Here is a 14,653-nt window from a genome sequence, read left to right as displayed (position 1 = left end):
CCTTATTTCACTTTATCCTTCCCTTCCCACGACGCGGTTTGCCGCAGGAGTGAAAGAGCGCCCGTTCTTTCTCCCCAAGAACAAAAACCCATTCATTTACTATTGAGGAAACAGCGCTTTGACACAGGGCACAAGAAAGTGTGCACAACGTGTCTATTCGCTGTTTTCTCATTATGACCTCGAATCTGCGCAAAGACCACATACAAACGGTCGCCGAGACCTTCACGTTTAACGGGACACTGAAAGCAATATAATAGATCGTCGTCTTTTTAAAAGTCGTGTATTTCCGTTGTGAAACTTCATGTTTTGTGTCTTTTGGCAATTTTCAGTGCGCTTAGCGCTATAGTCTGGACGCATTTTTGTTTTCTAAAAAACGTTTGTGTTTCCCGCGCTATCAAGTGGGTTATTCGTGACATCACTTTACACTGCTCTGCGTCAAGAAGCGAAACCCGAAGCGGTTGAAAGCAAAAAAAAAAAAAATAACGTGAGATAAATGTGTGAAAGTATGAGGTGCCTATGTATGAGGTGCTTTGCTGTTCCCTCCTGCAACTTGCAATCGCGCCTGTCGCCACAGCCAACGGTGAAGCTTTTGACGTTCCTGAGTTCCTCGTTTACACGAGCTGTCGACTGATATCGCCATCATGACATGATGTTTTCTGTGTGTAATCTACGTCCGCAATGCTTTCCGCTGGCGCCGAGCACGTATCTCACCGCTAAGCGAAGCAGCCGAGCCGGCGGGGTACATCGCTTTTTGCGGCTGGCGGGAGCTGCACAACAACCCAATAAGTAAAGTTAGTAATGTTTAGACTTATTAACGAAGCTAACAAGCAAATATCATTCTTACAAACTATTTTCCAAGATTGTTCCACTGTGCTAAATAAAATTCAATCACATATGCAGTCAGTACGAAGTGAAACTCGTGAGTATTTTCATCTTACAATATCCAGCAACGAAAGGGTAGTGAAATATGGTCGGCATAGACATTTTAATTTTGTAGTTTAAATCAAAATATTCCCTCACTTTACTGTGACTCTATAATTATACCAGGAACTGAAGGGTTTTCAGGGAAATTTGAAAGAATTTTGGCTACGATAATCTTTTAAATGCTATTAATTAAATTCATTTCAAACAACTTTTTAATTCCGGAAGGTTTCAAGACGCAAATAAAAAGAAACCCTTTGATATAAGTATGAATTTTCTCTGACGATAGCAGAAATATGAGGATCGACCGATGAACATTGTGAGAAATGTTTATCGTCAAGTTCTTATTCCATCGTGTCACATTATCGTCCTGCAAACTTCCCTTAGCGGATACTATCTTGGGAAATGTTTGTAGCCAATAAGGTGGCAGCTCAGCCTCGCTACGCCGTCGACACTTGCATGCTTCAACAGCTTGTGTTTCACAAGTGCTGTGACGTCGACGTCCAGGCGACAAGAACTGCACTGAGGCGGGCGGCCGTTCCAGCCGCTCTGAAGAGCGCGCCAGACATCGGTTGTGATGTCATGCCGCGATGTGGCGCCAATGTTCCGCTCCGTGCATATAACCTATTTCCACTGGAGCGCGCGATCTCGGTGCCCACAACATTCCCATCCCAGAAAAATGGGAAAACAATGGATTAGACAGGTGACGTAGTGCAACAAAATTCGTGCTCGACGATCCATACACGGTACACCCCCTCCGCGGTGGCTCAGTGGTTGCGGTATTCGACGCGAGTTCGATCCCGGCTGCGGCGGTCGCATTTCGGCGGTGGCGAAATGCGACCGCCGCGGCCGAGGCCCTTCACAAGAGGCTCGTGTATTTTGAGATGTCAGTGCATGTTAAAAAACTCCAGGTGGTCGAAATTATTCGGAGCCCTCCTCTACGGCGTCCCTCATATCCTGATTCGCTTTTGGAGCGTTAAAAACTATACTTGGTACAGAGCTCTCCGGATATGCCGAACCTCTTGGCTAAGTAAGGGCTCCCGGGTGCGAACGCATATTTTTTTTCGACATTATTATTCCGTGCCCCACGATGCTTTGCTTAGCGCGGTTATTGATGCGGCAGAATACAGCCCAGTGTCATTTCTGAACAACTCTGTACTATTCGTGCTGTCTTTCGTCCACGCCTGCCAGGTTTAAAGATTACATATTTATGATGAAAAAGAAAAAAAGTGGATGCCATATTTTCTGCTTTTATTTTGGGAATGCCCCGTGTTTTTAGATACGTAGGCGACTTTTCCATCCATCTCTGTCGCTTCAGTCGCACGTCATATTTTAGGCATATTAATGCCTGCCCCCCTGACCTGATGTTTACCATATACTACCGCTTGTCACTTCCATTAAATTTTGACACTTGTACCTTACTTTTAGACAGGACGGACGTTTATGCTGGATGCATGCACCGTGAACGATCAGCGTTCCCCTCATTATTCCTCTCAAATGAATAAAAAACAAGACACAACACCTGCTGGAATCTTAGACGAAAATGCTGATCCCATGCATACATCAGGCGTCCTATCATTTAAAGAGAGTCGCAAAGAGACACATAGTGAGGGTTGTTTTCTTGGCGCCAAGCAAACTTTCTGTCCTCACGAATTTCAGGCAACATAAAGAAACAGAAACAGTGCACTACTAAATACACCACGCAATTCATCCAGTGTGCTACGGCAGTGGTGCGTTCAATATGCATAATGGGAGAAAAATATTAATGATAGGGTTAGAAAATATTGTTTGTTTTCGTTGTAAAGGTAGATGGGCACCTGCCGTGTTACTGCTGTAATTTCACTAGTTGATTATTAGACGTGATGGCCGTTGCTCGCACAAAAATGAAGCTTAAACAGTAATTACGTGATACCTGTGAGATCAGAAAACGGATCATGCATTTTGTCTGTGAACCTTCAGTTTTTCTTATAGCAAATGATTCTTTTTTTTATGGTTTTGGGTTTTGAACATTCCTGTGATGTGCGATATGTAGACGAGTTCGACCTTTTCGTTCTGACCCATGGATGGCCTTATTCCATGCAAAATACATTGTGAAATAATAAATTTAGTTGCTAGTCCAGTGCCGTCCTGTCTACGTCTCCTCTTGTCCCCTCATGCTTTTGCTGGACTCAGCCAACCAGCTGTAAAGCACTGACTCACTCCGCAACTACCCTTTCACTGCACTACCTTCACCACAATGTGGGCGCATAGAAGAACGAAATGAAAATGTTTTATTTCCTTCATGCAACACTATATCTTATTTACGACGCAGGGAAGAGCCCTGTGACCATGGCAATAACTCTGCGGCATGTTGTGATTGTACCTCTGGCTACGTGGGCCCGATCAAGCAGCAACCATAAACAGTCGACAAGGCCGACAACCTCGCGACGGCGGCGGTGCAGTGTGGTGCTTGTGATGCCCCCCTCCTAGCCTAAGTGGATTAGGACAGCGGACTTCCTTGAGCGGAGGTGACCACGGCAGCAGCGGCGAAGGCCGAAGATGCGAAGGGGGCTTATGGGGCATTGGTAGCGGCAAAAACCGCAGCGGAAGCGGCGGCGGTGTGGCGGCGCCAGTCAGGCCGAGTGTATACCCTCGGGTCGCCGAAAGACAGAGGGGTGCTACGCACAGTCACGCTGGCTGTTAATTGAAGACGGACAGAGGTCTCATGTTCTGGACATCCGGCGGGGAAGCACGTTCGCTCACCTGCTGGTAGACTGCGGGAGATTCATATCCAGCCTTGTCGGACTAGTCAGCATCTATCCCTTCCCATCGACCAATCTGCGAGAGAGCGGAACAGCCCGCACCACCCCTGCTGTGGGTGCTAACACCAGCGTTCACTTCGGTCCATCCGACTGGACAGTGCTCTTCGAACCTTATTCCCCAGTCAGGGGTCTGGGGAATCCGAACCATCTTTAACTCCGCTCTGAGTGTGGCCGAGAGAAGCCTGCTAGCTCCCGTCGACTCCGGTTGACGAAGAAGTTCCCTCCCACTGAGAGCCATTCTCAGTAGCTCTTTGTAAATAATGTAAATAACTGTATAAAGTTTTTGTTGCCTTCCTCCTAACCCAGTCTCCCATCCTCCTCGTTCCATCACCGGTCCGGCCATGCTACCCGGGTCGCAACAGGCAGCTTTGCTGAGGTATACCTTCGGCTGTGGTAAATGTGTTGTGGTAACTGTGTGCGGTAACAGTGCCGTCGAACCCGAAAAGCTGGCTAAGTTTGAGGATCCTCGCCGACTAGATCAAGTGCTCTGGTGCTTCAGCCTTCTGACGTCTCGCCAAGAAGTATACTCAAGATGGAATCAGAAGAAACACGGACGGCGGCTGGAGACTTCGGAACCTCATCTGCCGCCAAAGAACTGCCGCAGGACAGCAAGACACTTGCAGCGAACACGCTCACCGAGGGGGGTACGTGACTCGCCAAGTTTAAAGTTTCCTGCTTCAGGCTTTGGCATCATAAGTGGCGAAGACCGTTCCTCATATGGCGCCTTCGGTGACTCGAAAACGGTGGTCACAACTCGCTGGCCTCTTGAGATAGCTGGCTCCATGACCAGAGAGAGCTTCGCGTGCTTATGCTCCTGCAAAACACATCAAGGTGCCCAGGCCAAGTGTACCAGGCCGCCCAAGTTTGTGCAGATTGATGAAGCTCTCAAGGAAGAGTATAGGGGTCCTGAGATAGTGCCGTCCTTCGTCGAAGACAGCGTTGAAAAATTCAGTGGGCACTTTGACTGTCTAAAGTGCGTAGAGGTGAAAGCGTTTTCCGCACCACTTTGACATGCCTCTGTGGCACTGGTGACGTCACCACTGGATGACGTCGCACATAATTAAGGACGAAACACTAATTAGTAGCTAATTAGTGATTAATGGCTCAACATTAATTAACTGTTAATTAATGACGCTTAAGGTTCGCCTTTAGGAGAGGAACGCGACAGCGTGTTGTAGCGCTGCCAGGGAGTCCACGGAATGCCACCACCCGTTCGAAGCGATGGCTTGCCCTTTGAACGCAACGCTTTTTGAGGAAAGGAAATGGCGCAGTAATTCTCTGTCATCTCGGTGGACACCTGAACCGCACCGTACAGGAAGGGAGGAAGTGGGAGTGAAAGAAGAAAGAGAAAAAGGGGCCGTAATGAAGAAAATGAAAATTGTATTGAAAGGAAATTACGCAGTAACTGTCTCACATATCTCGGTGGACACCCGTCAAAAGCGTGACACCTCTGCTGACAAGCTTCTGCGGACAACCTTCTGTCGACAGTGATGAGGCATTGAAGGCTTTCGCCTTAATCCTTAGTGCTTGCAGGTGCTTGGTTATGAGATCAACTGTGATGTCTTGGTGGTACCTGCGTGCTCGTCACTGGTGAGGCCTTTCCACGTGGGGGGATTTGGCCAGTTCTAAGGTTAGGTCTGTAGGCGTGGCAAATGCGCATTTGAGGGCGCGTTTGGCTCAGGTATGTCGCTGACTTGCTCGGGCGGAGGGTCGGCAGCCTGGTTTGCCAGCTTGCCCACCCAAAGCTTGCCGCTAATCTTTTCAGAAAAATGGAATTGACGTCATCTCTGTGGCTCTTGTACCGATCGGTGAGTGCATGATCAAGATGAAAAGCTCTAAAATTCTTCAGCAGGTGCTCAAGTCTCTAACGAATCACTATTTACAGTTCTCTGAGGTGCCACCGTTCGGCCGTAGAGGCATTGTCTGCAAGTCCTCTGATATTGCTTGCGCTACAGACCTGCTCTAGTGCAAAATTTTTGACTCATTGCCGGTGAAAGCCTTCATCCCGGAACAGCTCGCATGCTCCAAAGGTATTGTTCGTGGGGTCGACCCAGCATCTTCCCCGCAGGAAATACTGGAAGAGTTTCAAGATGCAGGTGTGGGGGTTCTTTCTGTCTACCGGTGCAGTATAGAAGTAAACGGTTTGCGCGTACCGACAGAATCAGTCATAACAACTTTTGCTGGCTCCTCCTGTCCTTCTGAGCTCAAGGTCTGGCCGATAGTGTACCGTGCGGACCCTCTACAGCCCCGTCCTCTCCAATGCTACAACTGCTGGCGGTTCGGTCACAGTGGGAAAGCGTGCAAATCAGCGACGCGCTGCCGTCTTTGTGGTCAAGGTCATTCAGCATACAACTGCGCCTTTGATCAGCCCCTGTGTTGCCTCTGCAATTCCAGCCACTCAGCTGATGATGTCAACTGTTCGAAACGCGCCGACGAACAAAGCCTGTTAGACATAATCCAGGTGAAGCGATGCTCGAGAGCAGATGGTTATGCACTTCTGGACCGGAAGAATAACTCATACGCTAGCCGTGCGCGATCTTCTGTTGGAAAACTCGAGTCAAGTGTGACTGCTTCTATAGTGTCCTCAGTAGAACAGGCTCTTTGTGTGGTCGTCGAGCGAATGCTGAGCACTTTTACTGAGGCTTTATCTCAACTTGTAGCAGGCCAATCTGCGCTTCCTCAATTCTGTTCAGGCGGCGACGTCTGCATCTCTTCCAACTTGTGCTGTTAGTACTAGTCACTCCATGTCGCCTCCTGACGCATCCCAAGTCCCGCCTCCCACCAGCGCTCCAGATAGTGTCTCTAGCGTAGATATTTGCACCACGGTTGTTGAAATGCTATGCCCTACCCAGAAGCGTCGAGCTATGCCCTACCCAGAAGCGTGTCCTCACCCTCGAAGACAGTTGCTCCGCAATCCAAAACAAAGAAAGGACCCTGAAAAGTAACCCCCCAGTCTGATGTGCTGAAAGAGGCTGTTGCTGCCTCTTTCATCAGTCAGTAATCATGGCGGGTCTAAAAGTTCTTCAGTGGAATTGCCACTCTCTACTTACTTCCCTTCCAGATCTTGAACTACTTCTTCGTAGACATGCTGGACCAGATATAGTGATTTTGCAAGAAACGTGGCTCTCTCCAGTTAAATCATTTTCAATGAAAAACTTTCGTGTTTTCAGAGTTGATCGCGTTACCGGCAGGGGCGGCGGTAGTAACTATGGTCTCTACAAAAATGTGTCACCGGGCCTCTATTTCGCAGAAAATTATGCTCCCTGACTGTGAACTGTTGGCGGTCGACATCTCACTTCCAGAGTGCGCCAAAGTTAATATTGCAAACGTCTACTTCCTTGTAGGCGTTCACAGGACAGACAGTTTGGATAGCTTACTGAGCAACGCAAACAGTATAGTCATCGCAGGGGATTTTAATTCGCACCACAGTACCTGGGGTAATAGTTCAGACTCCTGCGGCCAGCTTCTTTGGTCATGGAAGGCCATGCATGCAGTGCGCTGCTGCGATTCCGGAGCAGTAACCTTTATGCGAGGATCTTATCGTTCAGTCATAGATTTAACATTAGTTACTCGTGGGGTTGGAGTATCTGCATGGTCAACCGAGGACTCGGGTACATCTAGTGGCCACTTTTTTAATATTCTATCCTCTCCCCTCAGAAAAAGTGGGGCGACCATGAAATTTGTAAATCACATTTCGTACAAAAAATTAATGTCTGCCTCACTTTAGTTAGCTCGAGTCGAGCAGAAAGAGCTCAGTAGACCATTTCCTTTCTGCAAGATGCTGCTGAGCATTCTGTATTCTCCGTGTGCACTTCAGCCCCTGACAGACAGCCGTCTCCATGGTGTACGGAGGGTGTAAGAAAGCTTATCGTCGTCGCAAAGCTGCCTGGAAAAGCCTTTCCTATAATCAGAGCCCAGCTAACTGGATAAATTATAAGTTCTCTGCATCTTTCAAACGAACTGCCAAAAAATGGCCTGGCTTAGCTTATGGTTAAGCCTAGGATGCGAAGCATACCGCCGGCGGAGGCTGCGCGTCCGCAAGCGAACGCACGAGTTGAGCCCCAGATTTCACAGCTGTTGTGACGTCAGCGCCCCTAGCGGAAGGAGCGGGAGTTAGGCCGCCGGTGGAGGCTGCGCGTCCGCAAGCGAGCGCACGAGTTGAGCCCCAGCTTTCACAGCTGTTGTGACGTCATATCACGTGGTGCGCCGATGTAGGTCAAGTGGTAGCTACGCGGCCGCGCGCGGCGCAGCAACTAAGAGCTCGGTTGTGCGGCTAGTATGCTTCGCATAAAAAGCCAAAGAGGACCATAATCAAAATTTAAATACGTATCTCTCCAGTCCCCAGAATAGGAAGGCTGTATATAGATTCATGGCACACAATAAGAACTCTCTGGCCGCCAACCGCACTAAGTCAATAGTGTTGTCTCCTCAGGAGGCTAAGCAAAACCTTGAACGTATCGCTCAGGGGCTGGCTGCGTTTCCAGATGCAGAAAACAGAACCTTTATACACACTCGCCCAAAGCTCGGACTATACTGAGGTTGATGTGTTGGAGCTCTTGCCAATTGTTTCCTCAATGCAGTCTGCCGCCCCGGGATCTGATGGGGTTACTGTGGGTATGTTGAAGACTTTAGCGCAAGACTTCACCACTCACCTTCTAGATATCGATAACGCGTCATTGGAAAAAATGCGGATTCCTCAGTGTTGAAAGATTGCGAAAATAATTTTGCTTTTGAAGAATGCAGAGAATGGATTTCAATTAAACAATATACTGCCAATTGCTTTAACCTCAAATTTAGTCAAGTTGATTGAGTTGAGGCGACACAGTCGCCTCACAAAGCATGTTTATGCCGTAAAAGGCCTCAGCTCTGCGCAGATTGGCTTTCGTCGCGGTTGTTCCATATGGACCGCGCATGTGGATCTAGAAAGCCGAATCAGACTCTCAATGCGCAAGAGGGAAGTTTTGGCCTTGGTGACACTTGATGTTGCTAAGGCTTATGACAGCGTGGAACACACGGTCCTTCTAAACAAACTTGCACAGCTACATCCACCGCACTACATTTATGCCTGGATTTGTGAATTCCTAAAAAACAGATTGTTCTTCTGTACAGTCGGATCTTTCTGTTCTAATACCTATGTATACAATCCACAGGTGTGCCGCAAGGATGTGTTCTGTCACCGCTGCTTTTTAACATATTGTTTCGGGACATCCACGTTTATCCCAACATTACAGTTTTTGTATACGCTGACGATATAGCTTTTTCGCCTCAGAAAAGAATATCCATGCTCTTTACCAGTCTTTGCATACCTGACTGCTCATGAAGATTGGTTGGACCAAATTAATTTATCGCTTAATGTCGGCAAGTGCGGCGTGCTGGTTTTTCCTCCAGACACCCCTTTGTACATCTCGCTAGTCTACCGTTCCACCCTAATTCCGCAGGTGGAGTCGGTTAAATACTTATGAGTTACTTACGACCCAAGTTTGGACTGGCGCCAGCATATTAAAAATAATGTTATTAAAGGCGAACGTGCTCTGGGCCGGTTGACACGGGTAGGCAATAAAAATTTTGGCGTGCGTCGCGACACCTTACTGTTTCTCTGTAAGGCTTATATGAGGCCAATTGTGGAATTCGGTTGCGTCTCTGGTAGCGCATACTACCAGCTGCACCCCTTAGCCTTATTGGAAAGGCGTGCCCTACGGCTATGCCTCGGGCTGCCAAAATCAGCTTCAAATGCTCTCCTTTATCTGGAAGCCCGTACTCCCGATCTATATTCCCGCTTCCAACAACTCACGGTGCGTACTTTCCTCAGGTCCTTTGACCTGTCCCCCGGTGTTCATACTCCCATTTTTCTATCCCACCCACACCTGTTTTTCTCTAATCATTGGCCACGTTATGAGCTTCCGCAAGTTGGGTTCACGCAGAACCTGTTAGCCCCACTTCAGGTCGATCTGACCTCCTCGCAGCGAGTTGCTGACACGCAGGCTGATCACGTCTTCTATTACGACCATATCTTTCCGTCCCATGCAAAACACATGCCCGCAAATATTCTAAATGGTCTCCTTGCTGAACACTTACAGCATTTTCCTCATCATGCTGTTCTCTCCACCGTTGCTTGCGGGAGCTGTGAGAAGGCGGCGATTGGGATATATTCACAGGATCTGGCTTTCAGCTATTCCGTTCGTATCCCTGAGTAAAGTTGTTGCCGGTGGTGTTGGTCCGGTGGTTTCCAGCAACTGGATGCACCGCTTGAAGTGCTTCTCGATGAAGTGACTTCCAGGCGAAGCGATTCAGAGAGAAACGATGAACTTTTATACAGGCTATTTACAGATGGGTACAAGATTCAGTACGGCCAAACTATCCGCGGCCGGCCTAGCCGACCGCCTGCACAGAGGCGAGGGACACCACGTCCCAACAGTCGAACTGGCGCGCCTTGCACCAGCTCTCAACGGCCGCTACTCCGCGCTCGGCCCGACCGAGCGCCTGACAGCTACGAGTAGCTAGAGCCAAAAGCCCTCGGGCGCGGGTCTCCTCGAGACTCCACTGCGATTTTCCCGCGCCCCTTTCCACACGCAAAAATAAACAGTGCTACAGCTTCCCGCCTGACATCAGTTTTAACGAATAAGAAAGCTCAGAACTGATGTCAGCGCCTTTTCCCTCACCCCGAAATTCCTCCCTACGTGGCTGCGCAATCCTCCGCCAAGTGGAGCGGAGGCGCGCCAGATGTGTGGGGCCAACGGCCACTTTCAGCTCCTAGCCGTGCTGGCCTAGTATACCGCCCGTCGCGTAACGCGACGAAACCGAGACCGTTCTCGCTTGTTTATGGCCGGCAGCTTCTCCCCCCCGGGAGGCAGGATTCCGGGAAGATGGGGGACAGGAGCCCAAGGTCGATGTCGGCAGAGAGCCCCGCCATCTGGAGTGGCAAGGGAAAACGCAAGAACGAACGGGGAGACCAACCGAAGAGCATGGGCGTTCGAGCCGCTCCTCCCCTTCCAACGGCACGCACTAAAACAAAACAAACAAAACGAAACAAAACGGGGCGCGCAGCCTAGTCCACTCTCCTCTCGCGGAATGTTCGTAACACATGTACAAAAAAAGGCGGCAGCGTGCCGAACCCTACACCCTGATTATACGCCTGTATTTTTTGCAGAGTTTTTGGCTCTTGGTTTGGCTCTTCTTAAAATTCCGAGGCATGTAGCACCGGTACTTATCCCTGCAGACTGCCTTTCAGTTTTAGTCTCTCTCCAAACTTCCGGCACATTGACGCGTTCCCTTAGGTTTTTTGTTCCGTGCACAGTAAGGGGGGTCCGCTTTGTCTGGGTACCTGGTCATTCGGGTATCTATTTAAACGAGGTGGCTGACTTATTGGCAAGGTCAGCTCTCACTGCCCCTGTAATCTATCCCGTATCTCACCTCATTCTGTTGGAGACCTCCCGTTTCCAGCGGTTCCAACATATATCAGCCAGCTTAGGTGATCCGTTGCTGAATGCCGTGGATTTTCAACATTTAAATTTCCCATTGAGTGTCCGATCGTGTAATTCAAGGCTGTGTGAAGTGTCCATGACGCTTTTGCGATGCAGAATCCCCACCTCAACTTGTACTTATGCAGATGCAGGTTCGCTATGACAAACCTTTGTAACACATGCGGAGAAGTTGAGAGAATAGACCATTTTCTCCTTTCCTGTCGGCGGTTCGCATTTCAGAGAAAACAGTATTTGGAGGTCCCTCTTTCAAGGTTAGGACTCCCTTTGTCTCTGCCAGTTCTGTTCTCGTTTGGTGCGAGCGCCACGGGATTCTCGTTAAGCACTATTAGCGGCTACCTTCATGATTACATTATTGCAACTGGTCGCTTACCCTGTTAACTCTATATAAAATTCCACCGCATGTCCAAAAAGCGTATTTTATTTTATTCCTGGTATATCTAATTTGTTTAATTTATTTTAAAAATTTTACCACTTAATATATTTTCTAATCTCAGTCATTCTACTATTCTACTTAGTTTTTTTTTTTTCCGCCCATATGCCTCGCTGGCATTCACCATCGTACCTTGGCCAAATCCCCCGCGTGGGTATGCGCCATGCTTACTGTAAAGAAGAAGAAGAAGTTATGAAGCGTCGCAAGGCCGGCCGCAACACGGGTCATCACGGGAGTCGCGGGCGGTTTGCAACCGGCGGCGACGAGCAGTCTATCGGGTTCCAGCGCTACCCGGAGAACAGCAGGAGCTGGAACAAGATCAAGGCAGGCTCCGAGGCTTCTGCCATGGCGGCCGCTGCGGAGCGGTGCTGCAGTGAGGCCACGGCCACTGCCGCTACTCGGGCGCTCATCTACGACTGCCCCTGGTGGACGTACGACCAGGGCCCGACCGACAGCAAGGACACCAGCAACGTTGCCCTGGCCAGTTGCGGTCAAGCATCCGCCACCTGTGTGACCGCCGCCGCCACTGGAATGTCTAACGCCGCAGCCGTCTTGCATCCTTGGTCTACCACCCTCTGGGCGGCTGCGGCTGCAGCTGAGACCGGTCTTCGAAGTGCCCACAGGCCAGCGGCAATCGGTGCAGTTGCGGCGCCCGTCGACAGCAGCAATCCCTGGGCACTTTTCCTGGCCATCGCCCAGTCCTTTGTTGGACCCAAGAAAGAAGCCGCTATGCCGCCGGGAGATGACCAATCCGCCGATGAAGTGGCGCGCCAACTGGCCCGTTCGGACACCGACTTCACGACGCTCTACATGGAAGGACAGCCCCGCAAGCCGTCGCTCAAGCAGCGCTGGCCTCCTGTGACCGAGGTAGACGCCACCGGCACGACCACAGCCGCGGCGACTGCCGGGCAACAGCAACGACGTTCTAGCGGCGGAGGCACAGGTGCGGGCTGCGATAGGGGCTCCCTGTCCTTCTACGAGTTCCCCATGAACGAGCAGCACGAGGCACTACCACCCCAGCAGCATTCCCTGAGCATGGAGGCCCTCGTTGGATCCAACCGACTCGACGCCAATTCGACTGCAGCGACGGGCGATGGGGAGCGGAGGCCTGCAGAGGGCGAGCCCATGCCTGTACCGGCTGAAGTCATGAGTCTCAATGGATCCCAGGGGGCCCAGACTCCGAACGCTGAGTACTACGAGCTGGAGCTGTATGCCCCCGTGAGCAAGAGCGGACCAGCGGTCTGCGCGGTGGTGGTTCCATCTCATTCGCTGGCCGAGGGAGACGGGGCCAGGGAAGGCGAGGTCCTGGTCGATGCTGGACCAGGCGGCTGCGTTACTCCCCCAGAAGAGCCGTCGTGCGCTGACAAGAAGGTCGCGGAGGGTAGTGTCAAGCCCGTGGGCAAGATCCGCAACAGGTTCCGCGATTTCTTCTGGAAGCACAAGTGATGGACCGATTCTCAACGCTCGGTCGCTATCTTTTGTTGCCGCTTCTCATCCGCCCTGGAAACCAGCCTCTCGTGAATGCTTCTTCTCGTATTCGAGAGGCTGCTTCCAGACCAGGCAGTTCTTTTTTTCTTTATTGCTTGTTTTCTCGTTACTTCGTGGCAGTTTTCGCGTCTGCTTGTTACCTTTAACCTTTGTTTTGTAAGCTCTCGCAGAACATTTGTTTTGTTCATACATACATAGGAATTAAGGAAGCCAATTTACAATCTTAGAAACCAAGGAGAGCATTGGAGAATATTTGTTATTGTTTAAATTTATGGTGTTAATCAAAAGGAAAAAAGAGTTGTAATCATTTTGTTACTAAAATATAATTAATTAGAAAGTAGAATAAAAAAATTTATGTGGTTTATCTCTGGTTATACCTGGTTGGTTGCGAAAGCAATAGAAGCAGTATAGCAACTCGATTCAGATATATACTCTACATCGGTGACTTCCATGGCGAGACTCCTCGAGGAGCGCGGCACGACCGGCTCCTCCTGGCTGCGGGGGAGAGAGCAAGCTGACGTCACACGTCGCCATAGCAATGGAGAGGCTGACGTCACACCATCTGTTAGGCGCGGCGGCGGTTCCTCGAGGAGCAGGGGGGTCCACGGACCACGCGACGAGCGGTTAGACCTGGCGTAGTATTGCTTTCGCAATACAACAACCAGCTGACTACGAGTAGAATCCGAACACACGCCCTCCGTATGTCGCGTATGGTGCTCTGCCAACTGAACACTGGCGGCAGCCCTCAATTCTTCTAACATCAAACGTTGGACCAGTTGGTACCGATTCAGCGTGAAACAGCGCTCACCAAAAAGACGAAACAAAAGGATAGAGCAGGACGAAATAGAAGTGATCGTTTTCGTCCTGCTCTATCCTTTTGTGTTTAGTCTTTTTTTGTGCGCGCTGCTTCAGGATGAATACAATCTACTTTCGGGGGTACTATGTTGCGTGTAACCTTACTTCGAAAGTGTTCACCAGCTCCCCCCTCGTCCATAGCTGCGGACATAAAAGGTCTTGCATTACCGCGAGCGTCACGTGGAACGTAACAAATGGTGAAGGCGTCAGCTGTGCGAGTACCCCCGTACGCTACCTACGGCATCAAGACCGTCAGAAGCGAGGGCATCGACAGAATACCAGTTCCTAACCACAAAAAGACCACTCTCACTGAAAACAAAGCTGTTGTAATGTAGAAAAGAGCAAGAATCAAAATACGAGTACCGCCGCCTCAGGCCAATCTCGCAAGTACGAGCGCGATTTCGAAATAACCGAAAAACGCAACGGATCTCTGAGGCTGAGAAATGTGCATAAATGTTAAGCGTTTGATCGATAACGAAGTATATAAATATTGTTTTGAAACCGCTAGCGCTCTTTTATTACATGAGGAAGACAGAAAAAAAGACAACCTCAATGTTGGAAGCCAAAGAAAGCGCATACTTGACGCCGCAGCAGGCGGCCAGCTGAGTTTATGTATGTTTGAGTGCTTCGCGGCTATGATATCTGCGTGCCCGAGTGGTTTCGCGACGCGCCTCGAT

At 49.8% G+C, this 14,653-nt stretch overlaps 1 pseudogene; it reads left to right on the top strand.

Annotated features, from left to right (window-relative positions):
* The first annotated feature begins 4,063 nt into the window (after positions 1-4,063).
* LOC149350330 (uncharacterized) lies at positions 4,064-13,079 on the top strand (annotated as a pseudogene).
* The last annotated feature ends 1,574 nt before the right edge of the window (positions 13,080-14,653 follow it).

Source organism: Amblyomma mixtum, chromosome 3 (assembly GCF_055824585.1).
Source record: "Amblyomma mixtum isolate Tamu chromosome 3, ASM5582458v1, whole genome shotgun sequence".
Lineage (NCBI taxonomy): Eukaryota > Metazoa > Arthropoda > Arachnida > Ixodida > Ixodidae > Amblyomma > Amblyomma mixtum.
The sequence above is the reverse complement of the archived record's forward strand: the minus strand, read 5'-3'. Positions and strand labels throughout refer to the sequence as shown.